The sequence below is a fragment of the Gallus gallus genome, chromosome 2 (assembly GCF_016699485.2).
Source record: "Gallus gallus isolate bGalGal1 chromosome 2, bGalGal1.mat.broiler.GRCg7b, whole genome shotgun sequence".
Taxonomy (NCBI): Eukaryota; Metazoa; Chordata; class Aves; order Galliformes; family Phasianidae; genus Gallus; species Gallus gallus.
Genome location: NC_052533.1, coordinates 146,262,706 through 146,283,221, shown reverse-complemented (window position 1 = coordinate 146,283,221; position 20,516 = coordinate 146,262,706). Strand labels below are relative to the sequence as shown.

The 20,516-nt window shown below is 42.3% G+C and overlaps 1 protein-coding gene across 15 annotated transcripts in view; it reads left to right on the top strand.

Annotated features, from left to right (window-relative positions):
- TSNARE1 (t-SNARE domain containing 1) overlaps positions 1–20,516 on the top strand; it is a 483,485-nt gene that overhangs the window by 28,538 nt on the left and 434,431 nt on the right. The window lies entirely within an intron of this gene.

Here is a 20,516-nt window from a genome sequence, read left to right as displayed (position 1 = left end):
TGACTGTGCTCACACATGCCTGAGGAGAGGAGGGATCATGTATACTCTCTGCTTGTTCTTTTCTCTGGGTGCCCAAATGATCTCCTTCCTCTTTTGAGATGTTATTTGTAAACTCTTATGTTACCTTCTGCTGACTTCAATTTACTAGCGACCTTTCTTGCAGCCTGAATGCAGCATTTTGGTACACTGAAAAATATATACTGTCTTAAATTATACCTCTCACCCTTCATCCATCTCGGTTTCATTTTGCAGAAAGATCATGCGTTATCATTTCTAGTTTGCTTCTTGAATTAAGAACGGTCATAAATAAATACAACTCATGGAAACTGGAGAGCATGCAATGCTTTGACTTGCAAAATATATGAAAAACAGTAACTTTTTTTTTTTTAGTTCCTTTTCACCTAAGCCTTGGATAGGTCTCTCTGCACTCTGTTACCTACCTCTTCAGGAACTGTAGGCAAATATGCTTATTTCAGCTGATTTGTTCATCTGACAACTGGAAATGCCAATTTAGGTTCATTGCAATAATGCAATAATTGTGCATGCAATAACTGTGGTGAATTGAGTTAAATCCAGCTGGCGACTGGTCACAAGTGTTGTTCCCCAGCGGTTGGTATTGGAGCCTATCCTGTTCAATCTTCAGTGATTGCCTAGACAAGGGAATTGAGCATACCCTCAGTAAGTTCCCAGATGACATCAAGCTGGGAGGAAGTGTTGATCTGCATGGGGTAGGATGGCCCTTCAGAGAAATCTGGACAGGCTGGATCGCTGGGCTGAGGCCAGTGGGATGAAGTTCAACATGACCAAGTGCCAGGTCCTGCACTTTTGCCACAACAACCCTAGGCAGTGCTACAGGCTTGGGGCAGAATGGCTGGAAGACTGTGTGGAAGAGATTCAGGGGGAGATTCAGGTTGGATGTTAGGAAAAATTTTTCCTCTGGAAGGGCAAACATGCTAGAATGAGCTGCCCAGGGAGTTGGTTGAGTCACTGCCTCTGGACGTATTCAAGAAACTTTTAGTTGTACAGAGGGACATGGTTTAGTGGGAAAATGGTGGTATGTGAACGGTTGGACTAGATGGTCTTGGAGGTCTTTTCCAACCATGGTGATTCTGTGATTCTGTGACTAGCTGTGATTGCACTGTTGCATTCTTCTGCACCTGGGTTATTTCCGTCTCTATGAGATGACTTTTGGTTGGAAAACGTGCAGCTGTGTTGCTGTATTTCTCTTAGTAATCTCTGTCACTCCCTTAATTTTTACACTGACCTTTAGTAGAAGGACTGTTGGGATCCAGCTGTGTTGGCAGTAACTAATTTTACTCTGATTTGACTGTGAATAAGGCTGTGCATTGGATGTCAGAAATGTTGAAAATAAAAAGGCAAGTTTTTGCAGTGGATCATTTAGGTTTAATTTTGAATTACGGTTGCATAATCAGTTAACTGGTTCAATTGAATTACCTGTTTCATAGAACTATTAAAGTTGGAATGGCCACTAAGGTCATCTAGTTGAACCATCAACCCATCACCAGCATCTGTATCATGAGCCTCAAAAGGATGATTTCCATCTGCTCTCAGTGCTCCATCTTCTGAAGAGCAGAAGATTCCTGATTTCCTGCATATGTGTCTTTCATCTTCTGACACAGTTAATTTCCCAGTTTCCCAATTAGGCTTTGGCTGGCCAGTAAGAGCTTTGTGTTACAGGAGCGGCAGAAGTAACTGAAGAATGGGACTCATAGATGGGAAAGTAAGCATGATCCATTGATGAAGAACCACCACTGCAGTTCTTTCTGGTGATCATCACCATATTGCTGGGGAAGGCTGATAAACTGGTATCTGTCACTCTATGAGCATGGGTGGCCATTTCATTTGCAAATAACGGAAACTAAAGGATAAGCAACTGGAGGTGGTGCCATGGAACAAGTAGTACTTTTCTATCTCTTTCTGATCTCCTATGACTTGTGCATCTCTTGTGAGGCAGCATCTCATCAACTTTTGGTAGCCTATTTGTGGAAGTACTTGGGAACATACTTTCCTACATATTCTCCCATCTGTCTCTTTCCCAAACTCACTGGCCTTGCTGAATACTTAAGAATAGACTTGCTTTTTTGCATTATACTGAGAAGGCAGCTAAGAATTTATTTTCTGACCCTCATGTGTTTTGATGGTAATATTTTTAGTATCTTGGTTGTTTCTGAGTTGATCTGTAGTTTGTTCCCTTCTCCCCCCCATCCTCCCTTAAATGCAGAGGGGAAAACACAATTAGTGTCTTCGCCAAAAAGATAATCCATGGTGTTCTGTTACGCAGACCACGTTGTGCGAGAGCCCTTTTCGTGATACTTAATAATCCTTCTGCATTGCTTATAAAAAACTTTCTCAAGAATGGATGAACTATGCTTGTGGTATTTATCAATCTGCAGGAATTTACAGTCGCTTGGCCGTTCTGACCCTGGTAAAATAAGCATGTAAAAAAGAAGCTTGGAATATTACCTTCCCCTTCACTCCCCAAAAATGAGAAATACAGAAGAAGATATTTGCTTTGACGTGTAAATGAGAATATTATTTATTAACTTTCCCTCTGTATCAGTGATTAGATGGGCTTTTTCTTCTTTTTTTTCCCACTTCCTCCATCTTAAATTCGCTGGCAGATAACTGAGGAAAATCTTTGCTTTTAAAAATGGTGCAAAAGCATCTTGAATGATCTTAAGATTGTAGGGTACAGAAAAAGCTTACATAAAAATACATCCCTTTAGGGTGTGTTATATCTCTTGGAACAAATTCAGCTGTGTAACTTTGACATGGATTAGCATCTGGCCTTCTGAAGGCTTAATGATGCCTTTAATTATAAGCAGTCTAGGTATTGGCTAGTGACACATTGGGTTCATTTAGCTCCAGAGTCTCTCTTTTGGACTGTGACCATCGTGCTCAGAAGAAGAGGAAGTAGTGCTCTGATAGGTTAATACTGGGACAATGTTTTCCCAATTTCCTGATGGTTAACTATTAAGCCTGTCTTAAGCATTTGCTACAACTTAGTTATGACAATGTTGTCTCGCCTTGTAAGTCTTCACTGTCCTTTGGGGGCCTGTGTTCTTGGTCCTTACATCCTGTACTACAGTTTAATTACTTAAAAACGTCACTTATGTCTCAAATACCCTGATATTTTTTCCATGGGAGAAAACTGATTTTGATGATATTCAGGAGGAGGGAAAGAGGTTCCACATCTGTCTGCCCTAAACTTTCTTACTGGGGGCTTCTTTGCTGTGTTTGATGTCAGTCTCTTTTCTAAATAGAATTCATCTCTTCAGTATGTCTCCTTCCTTCTTCTCCATCACCATACATGAGAAGTGTTTTTTTGTTTGTCTCTCATCTTTAGTTTTTTATATCTCCTTCTGTTTTAAAAAGAACAAGCTCCTAATGAGGCAGCACTGCTAATTTTACCTAATAACATTATAATAATCCCTCAATTATTCTCTCCTTTCCTATACAATCTATTGCTTTCCAGTGAGTAGCAGCCTTGGGCAAAGTTACTGTTTAGGTGCCAGTTGTGACATGCAGTTCCTTTTTGTTAGCTTCATTCTGTGAAAAGAGCGTGTGTGTTGTAACACTTCTTCTCCATCGTGCATCACTTTGCATTTATTGAGCTTGGCGTTACTAATTCTTGGTAATATGAAAACAAATTTCACAAATGCTTTGCTTAAGAGGAAAGAGTCAGTTTGCATGTTCAAGCGGTTGGTTAATTAGCATTTGGAGCCTTAAATGCTGAAGTCATGACCTGAGAAAAGACATTTGGGACTCTTGATGGAAGCATCGCTGTCATAGCCATGGGACCTGGAGCCTTCTGGAGCTTGTGCATCACCCTGTTTTTAGCTTGCTTCTCTGCTGCTTGCCATGCTTTATCTGCATCATAGAATCATAGAATGGCCTGGGTTGAAAAGGACCTCAAAGATCATCTAGTTTCAACCCCCCTGACATTAAAGAAACTCAGTAGAAGGTTTTCTCGTGTTGGTAGTTCTGAAATAGAGCCAGGAGAATTAGCTGTGTTGGAGTCACAACATGGAGAGAGGGCTGTCATTGTTTGGAACAGTAGTTGTATTCTTCTGCAGAAAGCATCTCACTGGCGTGATAATTCCTAGTTATTTGCAGGTGACTATCTGTATATTTACTGATTAGAATGAGAAGTCGTTCCTATGTTCCAATAACAGGCAGTGGGCTTGGCCAAATGGCCAGATCCCAGTTGGAAGTCGTGACACCAGCTACTAAGGTATTTTTTTCTGCTTTCAAACAAACATGGTAATTTGAAGGATCCTCAGCGTTTCTTCAGTGCCTTTCATCCTTTGATCTCAGAGCACTTTATTTATTCAGCCTCCTGGCAAATTTGCTTGGAAGGGAAGTATTGAGAGAGAATAATTTATAGGACTTTGTGGCATGGTGCCATTTTGTTACAGTGTAATTGCGCTTGAAATATTCAGTAGAACATTGTTCTTGAGTTAATGGAGAAGACTGTTGTTGGGCTACATCCCTTGTGATTTTTTTTCTTGTTTTGTGAAGCCTTCTTGCTGCGTGTGAGATAAATAAATGATTATATCTGCGTTCTTGATAGCTGCTATTGGAAGTGGTAAGCTTCAGTTAAAATATTTGTTGTTTTTTTTTTCCCCAAATAGGGCTATTTGATTAGTTTGTCCTTACGTTTTTTCCCTTTCTCTTTAAATAATCCTAAAATCTGGATACAAATTGTTTCCCTCTGCATACCCGCTGGAGAAAACGTCTGTTTCCATAAATAACAAAATGTTGCTGCATTTTATTTGTTGTAGGAAGAAAAATAGCTAGTTGGAGGTGAACAGTTGACTTTAAGATGATAAAAATTAGATATTTTTCCCTTTTCTTTTTCTGTTGAATTTTGTTAGATATGACTGTTGAATTATGTGACAGTGACTGTTTATGATGATGGACAGTGATGGACACGACAAGAAGGAATGGTTTTAAACAAATACAGGGGAGGTTCAGGTTAGATATTAGGTGGAAGTTTTTCCACGCAGTGTTGTGATGCACTGGAACAGGTTGCCCAAGGAGATTGTGGATGCCCCATCCCTGGAGGCATTCAAGGCCAGGCTGGATGTGGCTCTGGGCAGCTTGGTCTAGTGGATGGCGATCCTGCACATAGCAGGGAGGTTGAGAATAGATGATTATTGTGGTCCTTTTCAATCCAGGCCGTTCTGTGATTCCATGACTGTGACTTGAAGACTGTCTGTAGATGGATGGACAGCAGAGAATGGGCTGTGAGGACATGAACTTTGTAGCTTACCAAAGTGCAGACATATTCTGCACATGTCCCATTCAAAGCAGAGCTGAGAGAAGTGAATGGTGCCTAGGCGGCTATTTTCCATCGTTTTCCAAATCAGCCAGGAGGAATTAGATTGTCCTCCATACAGTTTAGGTAAAATAAAGGCAATTCAAGGGAGCTTGAAAGTCTCTTAAAGATTTTCAGCAGACATTCATTTTTAAAAACAATGAGCTTCATGCTTGTTCAGAAATGTGTGTACAGTACCTACTGCCCCATGATTGAATGGAGGAGCTCAGTTTTATTTTGGCAGTGCTTCTTGTTCAGTACAGTATTCCTTGTCCTAATTTCTGGGGAAGAAAGCAGTCTCTGTAGTCAGAGGGGTAATGAGATAGATAAAGTGCTCCCATGTGGTAATTCTTAGGCTTCGAAATTATGACAAACTTCTAATCAGTCTTCTGCGTGATTATCTTAATATCAGAAAAGCTGATAATGTGAATAGAGATTTCAAGGTTGACCTGATGCATCAATAGGGTAAGTTAAAATGATGAATGTGATTGAGTTATTTGCTGCATCTGCTTCCAGGGCTTGATTGATTTGAATTTTAGCTGACAAGGCATTGATACCGCTGGGAAGGATGTCCCTGAACTTATTAATGGAGCAATGAGGAAAGAAGAGTGTTGGGAGCAGACTGAGATGCAAAGGTTGGGCAGATGTTGATGGGCTGGCCCTGGGGCCTTGGTCTAATGGTGAGGTCTTCTGCGGTAATATGGTCTGCTTGTAGCAAAGTAGTTCAATTAATGTAATGATCTGTCTTGGATGATGTGTTCCTGGTGGCTGGTGTTGTGATCGGTTCATTTCAGTCTGTTTATTTTTGATTTCATGATGTGGGCTCAGAATTGTTGCTGGTAAAGAATTATCAGGAAAAGATCTGGGGTGTGTGGGCATTTAGACAAATGCTCATTTGCTGACAAAGGTTTCTTTTAGAGTTATTTGCATTTTCTGGCAAAATTTCTGTTGGCAAAGGATTCTGTGCTCCATGGCACAGTTTTTTTCTCGTATCACAGAATCATTACGTTTGGAAAAGACCTCTGAGATAATCTAGTCTAACCTTCCACCTACCACCAATATGGCCCTCTAAGCTGTGTCCTTAAGTGCCACATCTATATGTTTCTTGAAATCCAGGCAGTTGCCACATTCGCTTACCTGCATGAATCATAGAAGTGATTCAAGTGAATCATAGAATCACAGAATGGCCTGGGTTGAAAAGGATCATAATGATCATCGAGTTTCAAACCCCCTGCTATGGGCAGGGTTGCCAACCACCGGACCAGGCTGCCCAGAGCCACATCCAGCCTGGCCTTGAATGCCTCCAGCGATGGGGCATCCACAACCTCCTTGGGCAACCTGTTCCAGTGTGTCACCACCTTCTGTGTGAAATGCAAGATTTCGTCTGGATCTGTTGAAGTCTCCCATCTCCAGCATCCCATTTGTGCATCTAAACAGTGGACTCAAACTGGTTTCCCATCTCATGTTTTAAGGTTGCACCTATGAATAAATTCCATTGTGGTTTGAGTTTAGTCCAAAAGCTTTGGCATTACAGAAAATCATGAATGTGAACCTGCCTGGATGAGATCTTGCCCACAGGCTCTTTGTATTACTAAAGAAGTAGCATCTCAGTGAGGATGGCTATGCTGAGTAGGTTAGAGGGTGTTGCCTAACATCTTTGTAAGTATCAGTCTGTTCTGCACAGTTGCGTGGTATTGTTTTCTTTGATTCCTAGCCATACACCGGGCAGTTATCAGCAGGTTACCCTGCTTTCTGTGTAAAGCAGATGCTCTGCTGAACTGAAGAATCCCGTGTCATCAGCCAGATTTCCTTCAGCCATATAGACAGCATATCAGTAACGAACCTTAGAAAATAGGATGTATCCTCATAGCTGAAGGGAGAGAAAAGTCTTTCCATGGTAGAAGTGGGTACTGACATTTTTCTTGGCTAATGTTGGTGCTGATGCCGCTGGTGGTCTGATAGCCTTTGAAAATTGCCTCCTTGATCTGATGAGACCTTGTAGGTAATATCTAGGTCTTGTGTCTTTGTGAAGTGAAAAGGTTTATTTTTGTACAACTACAACAGTGTCGCATAGTTTTAAAAAAAAAACAAGTATGCATATATATACACACACATAATACTGATGTTTTTTCTTCATTGACGAGTTAAAGTAGCAACAGGGGAATTGCCTGAAGTAGAGCAGCAGTAAATTAAATTTATTTTGCCATTTCCTAGCCATTATGGGCTCGGCTTAACCCCATCAGTTCCATCCTTTACTCTGAATGAAGCACCTGAGCCTTGGATCCCGATGAGTGCGTTCTGTAGGAGAGTTAATTACTGCGGCTCGCTTGGGTAGAACTGAGAGAAACCGTGGTGCTTTGGAGACAGAGAGGCAAACATACCCTGAAAACCTTACAAACAGAAAGCCACAATGGATTTGACTTTCTGGTTTATTGGTTCCACTGTAATTGGCTGTATTTTTGTAAAAATAACATCTCCCATTGTCAGTTTGCAATAGAAAAGGTGGTCCAGTTCTGGAGCAGAGCTCATTGGTAGTGTGTATGAAGCAGCCACAATGGTCAAGCAGGGAATATGTAAATAACCACATTGTTTTTTATTTCCTTCTTTTTTACAATAACCTGTTTTCTCAAATGGCTATTGTGAGGTTTTACAATAGAATCATAGAATGGCCTGGGTTGGAAGGGATCTTATAGATCATCTGGTTCCAATACCTTTGCCTTGGGCAGGATTGCCAGCCACTAAGCTGCCCAGGAACTGACCTTAAATGTCTCCAGGGATTGAGCATCCTCAGCTTCTCTGGGCAGCATGTTCCAGTGCCTCACCACCCTCTGAGTAAAAAATTTCTTAACATCCAACCTAAACCTCCCCTCTTTCAGTTTGAATTCATTCCTGCTTGTCCTATCCCTATCTACCTGTGTAAAAATTCATTCCCCCTCCTGCTTGTAAGCTCCTTTCAAGTATTGGAAGATCACAATGAAGTCTCTCCAGAGCCTTCTCTTCTCCAAACAATCCCAACTCCTTCAGCCTTTCATCATGGGAGAGGTGCTCCAGCCCTCTGATCATCTTCACGGCCCTCCTCTGGGCCTGAACCAACAGCTCCAAGGCATGTATATTTTTAAGCACCTTAAATTAATTATGGGAATAGAGGGATTCACCCTCATCCTTTCTTTTGTTCGTCTCAAACATCCCATTAAGTCAAGTTGGATATTCGGAAAAAATTATTCTCAGAAAAAGTGGTGGAGTATTAGAACGGGCTGCTAAGGGAGGTGGTGGGGTCACCATCCCTGGAGGTGTTCAAAGGGTAGATGTGGCGCTGAGTGATGTGGCTTAGGGAGTATGGTGGGGATGGTTTGATGATTGGACTAGACGATCTTAATGGTCTTTCCCATCCTTAATGGTTCTGAGATTCTCTAAGTGATGGTAAGCATGTTAAATGATGATCAAGCTAGAAGTGGGGATGTGGAGCCCAGAAGTCCCTCCAGAATCAGGGTATGGCAGCTTCTGCCTCTTTCCTCACTTCTGGGTGCTGGGGACCATTTGCTAGTCTTCACCTGATTTTTGTGATTGTTAATATATTGCATTCTCCTTTAAATAGTGCACTTGTATATCTGTATTGACATAACCCCATATAGACACATGCCTACAGAATAGCAGCTTGTTTTCTCCCTAAGTATTCACCTCTATCCATATATCTCATCTACCCACTGGGCTTTGCTTAACCTGCAAAGAATTAAAGCACATAACGGCTGGAAGCATTGACTATATGAATTAAGCCTTTTATAAATCTGTATTCAATAATCTTCAGCACAGTGTGTAAAGGTAAATAGCTATTCCATCTCCCTCTCCTGCTCCTTCATGGCTATGTCCTTGTGTTAAGTCCTTGGTAAACCTCCTTATTGTATTTCCCCTGTAAATCCTGCAGGTTGTAACAGGCTCCTAAATCTCACCATTTTATACAGAAAATATCTGCTATGTTTGCTTGTTTGCTGCTTTTAAGGGTGTCATTTGTATTTGACCAGCTTTGTGCAACTCCCAGTATGTATACCTTATTTATTCTAAAAAGCTTGTCCCATGCCAGGTAAGCCACTAGGGAAGTGATGCTTCATTTTTATGGCAAACTGAGGATTTAGGTGCACTGTTTCCCGCAGCTGAATGCACTGATGTAAAGGCATTACAATAACTGTTCCTATTTCTGCTCTTTGTGAGATCACTGCATCGTCTTTAACTTCTCCCACGTCTGAGCAAATACAGCAACTGGAGCTCAGCTGATGCACACCAACTTGCAGGGTTGGGGTTACCTGATGACATACCTAAACCTCTACTTTTCTGCATCCACACTTCTACAGGTTTCTAAATGATTGCCCCTTTTATTTTTTTTCCATCTCTTTCCAGGAGTGCAGCTTTTTCTGGGGCTTTTCAAGAAAATTGTGAAATTCTTCCTACTCAAAAATCAGTGTCTGGTGCTGCAAAGGCCTTTAACAAATGCTGTGCAGTGCTGCTGCTGGGAACAGCTTCCCTTAGCAACCTTCAGCTTGAAAACTAAAATCACATCACCCTTATGACAGTTTTATTATTAGATTGGCATGTGAACCCTTTGGAAGGAGTCTAGGTGGAAGCAAAAAAAAAAAAAAGTTTTCCTATTTTCCTAGGTTCTGTTTTCAGTTTGTTTCCTCAGATTTTATATTTTGTGATTTTTTTTATTTTATTTTATTTTTTTCCCCCAGATAGAATAAATGCTAGAAAAGTGAAAGACACCATGTTGCTTCTTGTTTCTCGGGGGGCTGACTTATTACACCATCTTAATAATAATAGGACAAGGGGGAATGGCTTTAAACTAAAAGAGGAGAAATTTGGGTTAGATGTTAGGAAGAAATTCTATACTCAGAGGATGGTGAAGCACTGGAGCAATCTGCCCAGAGAAGCTGTGGATGCTCCAGCTCTGGAGGCGTTCAAGGCCAGGTTGGATGGAGCCTTGGGCAGCTTATCCGATGGGCGGCATCCCTGCCCATAGCTGGAGATTGAACGTAGATGATCTTAAAGGTCCTTTCCAATCTAAGCTGTTCTGTGATTCTGGGTAAGGTGGAAGATCTCTACCGTGGCAAACGATTATGGCCATCGACACAGCAATTCCAGTTCCTCCACCACAGCACATGGATAAGACTGAACCATTAATGGAAAGCCTTGCTGATAGTGGAGCTGAGCTCAGGTTGTGCTGATTTGGCAATGATTTGCTCTTATTTGTTTTTACTGCAGAAGTGGTGGGGGTCTCTAAAAATCTTTTGCCCCTACGAACTGAACAAATGGAAAGCAAGAGCTTTATGATCTGCTGCCTTCTGTCTTCTTAGTATATGGGAGCTAACAGGTGGCTTTTCAAGTCATTATGTTGGATAGTGCATTGTGCTGTATGTCACATCTTGGGGCTTTTGCAGGCCATCCTTGGATAGCAAGTGCTGTGCATGTGCTCAATCAAAAGAACTGGTTGGTAGGTCTAAGTATACGTAAATGAATTCATGGTGGGCCTGTGCAGTAACCTTTCTGCTCTCACCATCTCTAAGGGTGCATTGAGATGGCCAGCTGAGTATTTCCCCTGATAGCTTATAATTTCATCACTGAGCTCCATGGGGCTGGTGAGCTCAGCCCCAGCTGGGCAGTCTCTCCTGTTGGTTTCATGGTGAACGTTAGCTTGGCCCTGATCCATTAGCACTCAACATAATCTAGAGTTTGCTGACTTGTGTCCTATTCCTGTTGTCCAGCCTCAACTCAGAGTAGTGTCACACCTTCTTCAAAGCTTCCTTTGACCTTTGCCTTGGAGCAGTGGGAGTTGTTCTAGTTTGGAAGTCCTGAAAAGTTTAGGGGTTCCTGAGAGCAACAGTGGAACCAGGCTAGGATGTACCAGCTTGGGCACGCTCCATCACCATTTGGTGTTGATGGAGAGTTTCTCTCACCTTTGGGACTTGCAGCTATTGAATGCAAGGGTAAGAGACAGAATGCCTCGAGCTGTTGATAATACCATCTTCTGTGATCTCCCCTTCTGTATTTCACTGGTGCAGAAGTAGTTCCATCACATTCATGAGCTACCAAATCCATGGGAGGAGTAGCATCCATCCTGCTTGCTCTCAGAGCTCTGTATTTCTCCTCTCAAACTCTTCTGGGGAGGAAAACAAGCTTGATGAGTTATTTTTGGGTAGAGGAAAGGAAGCAGTTTTTTTGTGCTGAATGCGAGCAAGTTAACAACCAGGCTCAAGCCCTGGCACAGCTATGGTGATATTGAAGAGGTTTTGGAGCCCATACATCTAAGGGGGATTTTGGAGCTGTGGCTCCATTAGAAGCTTTTCCAATAGGCTTTGCAAGTGCCTCAGTGCTGTTTAAATCCCCTAACTCTCAAATCCTTTGCACTACCTAGAGAAGCAGGGAGAAGTGACTCATTACACAGCCTACGAGGGAACTTTAATGAATAAATGCATTTAAAAAAAATAAAGGAGAAGAAAGAAAACAGTTCTCCTGTCTGGGGCAGAGTGATGCTTATGCTGTCATGAACTCTGAAAGAAGTAGTTAGACTGTTTCTTTTTATTAGCTTTTAATTAATTGAGTTACAGGAAATGTTTTAGTGCGCTTGTTGAGACTAATGGGACTTTGTTGGGACTAAAGCTGCGGGGTTGTTTTTGTTTGTTTTTAATTTGCTTGAATCCTCAAGAGCAAAATTTGCAAATCTCCCAGCTATTATCCTTCTTCCTTTTTTTTTTTTTTTTTGGTCTCCCTTTGCAAACCTCTGAGACGATGGCATCATCCTTAGCGAAGAGGAGGAGGTCAGCACCCCTGAGATACTTGTGATGCCTTGATGGTGAGGTGTGAAGCCCTTGCATGCATACTGCATAAGCAGACAACTTGGTGATGTTTTTCACTTCTTAGAATAAAATAACCACTCACATTTCTTAAGAAATACACCTTATGCATCTCCTTTCTTGCTTCAGTTCTGCTCAGGATCTCTGTGGCTAATGCTCCTGAGCAGGCAGGGATGGCAGTGTGCCTTAGTATCTGAAGCAGTGGATTTTGCAGTACGTTGGAACAGTGGGATCTGTTGGCTGGGGCTGTTCTGGTGGTCATAACTGAGAGTTGCACTGGGTTTCATTTAAAGGATTTTTTTTTTTTTCATTTCAAAAATTCCCCTTTAATTTCTAAACCTTGTTAGTGCTCTGCTTCTCCTCCATAAGCTCCAAGTCTCTTATCTTTGTTTAAATACAGGAAAGCAATGTTTTCAAAGGGAGGGAAGAGGGTGAGAAAGAAGTGTGGGTGCTCCTCGGAGATCAAGCCGATCCATTTTTATCTTGTTATATATCATTTTTACTTAATGCTGTTACATTATTTCAGCTGTGCTTGGTTTTTAGATTCGATGCAGATATGAAGTTGCTATAACAACATGATGATTCATATAATGCTAGCAACAATCTGCCGGGATTTATTTTTCTATCATGACGACTTAGATGTTTTTTGGTGGGGATTTCTGTCTATTTTCAGATAGACTGCGCCATTAGCTCCCTGTAGTGGTTTGCTTTGGATTACCTGTGCTCAAGGTACTCACACTGTGTAGCACAGCCAGAGATCTCAAAGCACTTCATGGAGCACCTTTCTGGCAGATTTAGGTTAGGAAATGAACATCTGGGCACATAGCCTTGGCTTGAGTCGGGTGCCTTGAACCTGTATGCAGGTTGTTCTCCACCTCATTCTTTCCTTTAGAATGCAACTGATACTGAGTTTTGAATTCCTGCTCCATGTTGTTAAAAAATCAACAGGCACAAATGAAAAGCTCCTGAATTTCTCCTGGAAGAATGCTGTCATGCTCTTTGATATCACCTAAAGATGCTCTGAAACAACTGGGGATTTATGGGGTGTATCCAGAGGAATCAATTAATAAATGTTTTTTAATTTTTTATATATCTTTTAATAGAAAATAAAAGCACAGAATTAAGGATGACTGATTTTTCTATGGAAGACGGCAGATTATCCAGCAGTGTCTACCAAATAAATGCCAGTTTTAAGCTGCTTCTCCTTTGCGAAGAGCAGTTGTGATGGGGAGGTGTTACAAGGTACTTCCAAAGGTCTTGTCAGCTTCTCGGTTTGGATTTGAAATGTGAGCAATAGAAACAAATGCCTTTCACATCCTGAAGCTGCTTGCGGAGAGCTATGTCATCTTTTCCCTCTTTTCTGCCCCAATTTTAAGAATTTCAGACAACAAAGCTTGGAAATGAAGCCATATCATAGAATCATAGAATGGTCTGGGTTGGAAGGGACCTTTAAGATCATCTAGTGATGATCTAGAGATTCATCTAGTGGTGGAGGTGGAGTGGAAAGGCACCCAGTGCCTTTCATGAAGTTGTGGATTTTTCCAGCCTCAAAGGTGAACACAAAAGATTGAAATTTAAATTAACTCTAGATATGTTTTAAAAGTAAGCCCGGACTTTGTTTATTGTTGTTGTTGCTGTTACTATCTAACACTCTTGTAGAGCTATAGCAGCGCTTGATGCCTTCTGGGGAAGAGCTGTTCCTCTTTGGCAAAGTCTTCCAACTCTGGCGATTCTATGATTCTTGTGCAAGTCTTAAAAAGGCTTGGAGGTGGTAATGTGCTTTTTGGTCAGCCTGACTGTTGAGCTGGAGTTTCTTCATCTTGCCCAACAGCTGGAATGTAGTTGATCCTGTAGAAAATAGGAGCTTTCTAACCTGCTTAATGGTGTTAAGTTGGGTTTGTGTGAACGAGGGGCTGTTGCATGGGAGATGATGCGTTTAGACTGGTAGAGGGTGTTGAAGTCTGTGTACATTTTTAAATTCATGGATGATGTTAGAGTTGTCTGAAGCATTGCATAACTGACTCTGAAGATCTTGCAGCAATGAAGTGATATCTTTGTCTTTGAGAGCTGTCTTCCCCTGGCCTGAAACTCTGCATCCTGCTTGTGTTGCTGCCAGCTGTATCAAGGTGAGGAGAAATCATAACAGCAAAAACAGCCAATGCTGGAAACATGATGTGGGGGCTGTAATATGTGTGCATCATCCAGGAGCAGTGCGGGACCTGATGTATCAACAAGATCGAGTCATTTTCCAAAGAATTTTTACAGCTTTGCAGTAGGGTTATGTTGTGACACCTGGTGTTGCTGCTGTGGGAGGGCTTCCACGGCATAGTAAGAAGCTGTTTTTGGATAGTGAAATCATTAAGGTTAGAAGAAAGACCTCTAAGATTATCTAGTCCAACCGTCAACCCATCCCCACCATGCCCTCTAAAGCATGTCCCTCAGTGATACATCTCCATATTTCTTGAATAACTCCAAGGACGGTGAGATGGTGACTCTACCACCTCCCTGAGCAGCCTGTTCCAATACCTGACCACTCTTTCTGAGAAGAAATTTCTCCTGATTCTCAACTTGAACTTTACCTGGCACAGTTTAAAGCCATTACCTCTTGTCGTATCGATTTGACCACCTGCATCAGAAAAACGTCTTTTGGTGCCTCTATGCATGATCCTTACTGATCTGTGCTATGATTTTTAAAGAAGTGGGTGTTTCGACAGCACACTAAGAATGCCGTGAAACTGGAACCAATGGAAAAAATACACCAGTAAATTATTAATTTTTCTAGAGTCGCATTCCAGAAGTTAAGAGCTCATGAAGGCAGAGGAGCCAACGTGTTATACAGACTGTTGTGGCATCACTAGGGGGTGTTATCTTCACCTTCTTGGTTGGTATAATTTTAGTCTCCTGACTACATTGATTATTCAGACCTAACTGCATGCAGCAGATGTCAGGTTTCTTGTTTCTCTTCCCACAACACGCTCTGCACACATGATGAGGGCCCTTTAGTGTGTCTTGGTGGCTCCTTAGATGCTCCATTGGATTCTGTGGTGGAGTAGAGGAAAACACCCGTTCATCACAGCCTGGACAGCCCTGCAATTTTGCTTTCTAGTTCTTGATCCTCTTGCTTCGTTTTCCTATAGGCATGTCTCACAGAGCTGTGCTGGTGGATTTAGGTTGATACTGGTGACTCACCCAGCTGCAATGGGATGCACATGTGCATTTTTGTGATGGGGAGATGATTCTTCCTCACAGTTATGCAATTCCTGTTCATTTCTATAGGCTGGAAAAATCAACTAGATGGCAGGGAGGGAAGAAATGGAAAGTGTCTCCCTATTTCAGAAGTAAAAGCAACAACTCCTCTATTGTGGTTATTTTAGCAGCAGTTTGCATCTCAATTTCAACCCCAAAATATGCATCCTAAGTGCAGGCAGCTGTGTTTCGTTAGCCAGGCAGTGTCTAAGATGGTCACAGTTTTTTTTTCTGTGGTCCTGGTGTAAAGAGATGTAGAGAAATTTGTCAAACACATGGAGAAAGAGGTCATTTGTTAACAATAATAAGTTAATAATAATGAAAACTGTTAGGGATTGCAGTAAGAACTTGGAAATGACTTCACTTGCTGTAGTGGTGCCTGACTGCTTAATGGGATTTTCACAGTAGAGTACTGACTGTCTTGAGGGTTATCCCAATGGTCTCTCTTACAGATTGGCTCATCTCAGCTGGAGTGGAGCAGTCCTAAGGCTGGACATACCATGGGCACCAGGATTTAGCTCTGCTCTGGTACAGCCATGTTGTGTATTGACCCAATAGCTCTCTATAGGGTGAGAAGTCAGTGATATGCATGAAGGCAGAGATGCTTTCACAGATGGCTCCCAGCAGCTCTTTTTACTAAAGGATGCCAAAACTTGTCACGTGTCATGGTGTTTTAGCTATTAAATACTGCATTTGCTCCCACCTTCTCCTTCACCTTTATACTGATTTCCCCCCCCAGTTTTCTGCCAGCTTTCAGTTTTAACTTCTCCTGTGGCAGCGCAGTAGCAAAGCTAGAATGTGAACCATTTTGTATGAGGCCTGCAGCAGTGGTTTTCACTGAAAGATGCCTTTTGCTACTTGGATATTGTCAAACCTGTCTTCTCCTGGCTGTCACCTCCCATGTGCTTGTTGGAAGATGACCATCTCCACGTATTGAGGAAGAATGCTCTTAAAGGCAGCTGTGTTGTTTCAAGCATTGTACTTAGGTTGAGTCTGGAATGGCTGTCATCTAGCTTTGAAGCCTTTCAGTGAAAAATTTGCCATTCCACTACAGTATGCTTCAGAAATATCCATCCTCGGCCATCCTCATCCTTTTTAAGAGATGCCAACCACCGTTGCTGAGTAGGGTACCTCCCTAGCATTGCATTTGAAGCAAATCTAGAGTTCTGTAGGTGAAATCTTTCAGCATCTATAGCTTGCTATGGATATATCCAGAAAGGCTTTTAACTTCCATCAATGAGTTTGTCAGCTGTTCTGCTAGGATGGGCATAGTGGTAGAGCTTGGACCTTGCATCGAAGTCTGCTGTTGGCAGAACAGTTCTCCTTCTGCTGTGCTTGCAGCTTCTATTTCACTCTTGTTGGGAATCTCTTGACATGACACAGGGAAGTTTCCACACGATGAATTTCAGGGAGTGAGGCGAGGCCAAATATACGTTTTAATTTTAGTTCTGCATGATGGAAGATGCTTGTGAGCACATGATATTAACTTCAAAAGCTCCTTGGTATTTTGGTTATTTTGCTGGAGTAATAAAGTGGGTTGACTGGGGAATAAGCAAGCAAAGCAGGACTTCAGGGAATAGTAAAACCACCCATGCAGACATAAATTAGCCTGCCCACCCTTTCAGAACCACATGCAACAGGCAGCAGATATCTTCCTTGACCCCATTTTTACCCTCAAAAAGAGGTTCTGACCCTAGAGGATCTCTATATCTTTGGTCTTTTGAGCTGTAGTTACTGAATTGGAAAGACTCCAGTTGTCTAGCTCTCTTGTACAGCCATCTTCCTATGGACCCATCTGCTAATTCATCCTCTAGGAGAGAGTCGATATCGTGCCAGCAGGAACTGTCGTAAGCTATTTTCACATCTTAGGCCTGAGCATGGCATAGGGGAAGGCACAGAGAATTCCCACAAGGGCAATTGAGTAATGGAAGGTGATGGGTCCAGATGGAGTCAAGATATCTTCAGAAAAGGGCCCTTCTTCCTCCCCTCTAGTTTCATGCAACTGAGCGTTGTGAATATTAAAATGTAACGTAACCTCTTTGTGCAAGTGTTTTGTTGCTCAAAAGGGGAAGCTGGTTGCAGCTGACTTTCAAGCTGGAAGGAACGGGGCATCACTGCAGACAGCTGGTCCTTGCAATGCATTTAGGACTGTGCTTGAAAACAAGAGCTGGCTCAGCAGTGAGGATGTGAACATTGGAGCAAGGAAGCCTGGGCTGATTTTTCTGCATCCTATAACCTTTCCGTTGCAACTTTGGTGATGCCTTACTTGTGGGATGTGAATATTGACCTTTATCAGCGTCACAGGCGTGTTGTGAAGATAAATGTATGGGCAAAATTGATAGGGTAGAAATGAGGTAACATGGTTTGAAGTGAATGCCTCAAATCTCTCCTGCTTTACTAATCAGGGACAGTGTTAGTAATACAGGTGTACAAGGCAGTGGCTTTGATAACTGATTCATCTTGGCACTGTCCTGGTTTCCACCCCAGAGGCTATTTAGGTTCTGGGGGGATGGTGAACATCTGACAGGCATAGTTTGTGCTGTAGCTCAGGGATGCTCCTGGAAAACCCACCAGGCAAACTCCTCTAGACAGCAGCTGTAATGGACATCGTACAAGCAGCCATCTGTGCCTCCAACTCATTTTTTTTCTTTTTTTTTTTTATATAAACATTGTGTTTGTGTGCTTGGTTGACATTTTCCATTTGGAAAGGGAGGAAAGGAATGAGTGTCATCCACGCCCAAGGTGCTGGGCACGTAACTCACAATTACTCATAGAACTACAACCTCATCACGCAATCATGAAGGATTTCTTCCACCAGTTTCCTCTCTCTGGCCTCAATCCTGAAATTAATCTCACCTAAACAGTCAGTAGCAATTCCTCTATCAGTGCAGACAGAAATTAGTCCTGTTCATGGCTGAGTGCTTCAGATGAAAAAGAAAGAAGAGTGGGGGGAGGAAGGAAACCTAATGTATAGCACTTAAATAGCCACCTTAGCTTTGGGTTTTAGAAAAGAATGTCACCTTGATCCTGAGGAGAAGATAGAACTGAAGGATAGATGGCCTTTGACATTGTCATCATTGTGTCTGTTTCAGCGTGTACGGATTGAAATCCATGATGACTTTGTCCACCTCTTGTCACTGAGGTTTTGGCATGTGGTTCTGCTGACTTCCCTTCCCTTCTCATTGAATTTTACTATGCTGCCATCTGGCATATCGTATACAGGATTCGGTGCTCCAGATCCTCGGTGGTGAGCACAGGTGGACAGCATCACCCTCAGGCACTCTCATCCCAGGATGCTTTTAGAGGGATGCTTTGTGCAGCATTTGCTTTTCAGGTGGATCTTTCCTCTCTGAGTCTGCTGTTTTGCTTTGCCTGGGAAAACTCATAAGTGTAGGTGGAACAGATTGGAGAAGACTCAAAGCACTGGGGTGAGCTGGGTGGTTGAGGTAGCTTTTCTCCCTGTAAACATTTCATAAGGAGGGAATAGCTTCCCCATTTGGGTAGCAGATGGGACTTGGAGTTACCAGTCTCTTGTGGTACGGGTAGGATGAGCTGATTTTGTAGATCTTGTAGCTTGGGAGAAGCAGTGTGAGGCTTCAGGCTGCCTAAGAGCATGCTCCTGTATTTCTTTCTCCCAGTGGAGAATCACCTGGGTTTTAGTTGCTCTTAGCAATGCTCAGCAGTGAACAGGGATGATGAGAATGTGAGCACTGAAATATAGACCTAAGTGCATCTCTAAAATTCAGAAACCCAGTGGTCTCATACATGCTGCTCATCATACTCTTCCTAAATTTCTGCTCCTGGAATGGAAGAGGCTCATGGCTGAAAGCACCGGTGCTTAGAAGACACAAATTCCCCAGTCATAGTCCCTGCTGCTTGTTTGCCTCCCTGAAAGGGGAATAAATGAAAGGTGCTTTGGGATACCCAGCAGAAAAAGAGTCCTTACAACCATGTGGTTATTGCTCAGTAACATGGCATTACTCAACCAGAAAAAATGCACCTCATCATGGGTGGCATGAGGCAAGCTGAGAGGCTGCACACTCTCTTGTCCTGTCTGTTGGGTTCCAACAAGCTGGTGATGTTACTTCTGTCACCTGTTGAAGTATTGTAAAAATGTCCATCTTCCCCATGGGCTAGCTTTACATTCTCAGTAAGACACTAAAGATGTCCCAGGTGTAGTATGCTGAAGGAAGAGGTGGGGTGCCTACACCTGGGTTGCCACTTATCTACTCATGAAGACTATGGTAAACAAAGGGAAGCAGTGGAAAGGGTTGAGCTGCGTTCCCTTGTAGTGATTTTCTTAGGTTAAATGGGAATGTGCTTGGGATTTACATCCTGTAACAACTCAATAAGATTGATGTTTCCAAAACACCTTGCACAATCTGATCTAAATCTTGATTAAACCTCTAGGTCGGTTGTCTGTAGCCTGGAGTGCGTGGTAACATGGATATTTGTTGCACGACCTTTCGATGTTTCTCACAGCCAACAACCAGGAGCTGATGCAGGAGGGGAAAGCGTGCTGTCACAGTGTGTAATTGGCTTGGTTTGTTTGTGCAGAGGTCACCAAAGGCTGGGATTGCTGCTCTGGGCAGATGCAAATCATTGCTGTGATTTTTATCTGCTTTTTTTGTTTTGTTTTGTTTTGTTTGTTTGTCTGTTTTTTGTTTCTGGGGGAACTGCATCCATTTTTAAGAGAACTTTGTATTTAATCATAGAATCATAGAATTGCTCAGGTTGGAAAAGACCTAAAGATCACTGAGTCCAACCATGACCTAACCATACTACCCTAACAACCCTCTGCTAAATCATGTCCCTGAGCACCATATCTAAACAGTGTTTAAACACGTCCAGGGATGGTGACTCAACCATGTCCCTGGGGGGCCTATTCCAGTGCTTAACAACCCTTTCTGTGAATAATTTTTTCCTGATATCCAACCTAAACTTATCCTGACGCAACTTAAAGCCCTCATCCTGTCACCTGTCAAAGAAGTGTTATATGTCACCTGTTCAAGAAGGGTTTGTTAATACTTTAGAAATACTATTGTATTTAGCAAATAATAACCAAAGCAGTGATGGATCTAAATGCA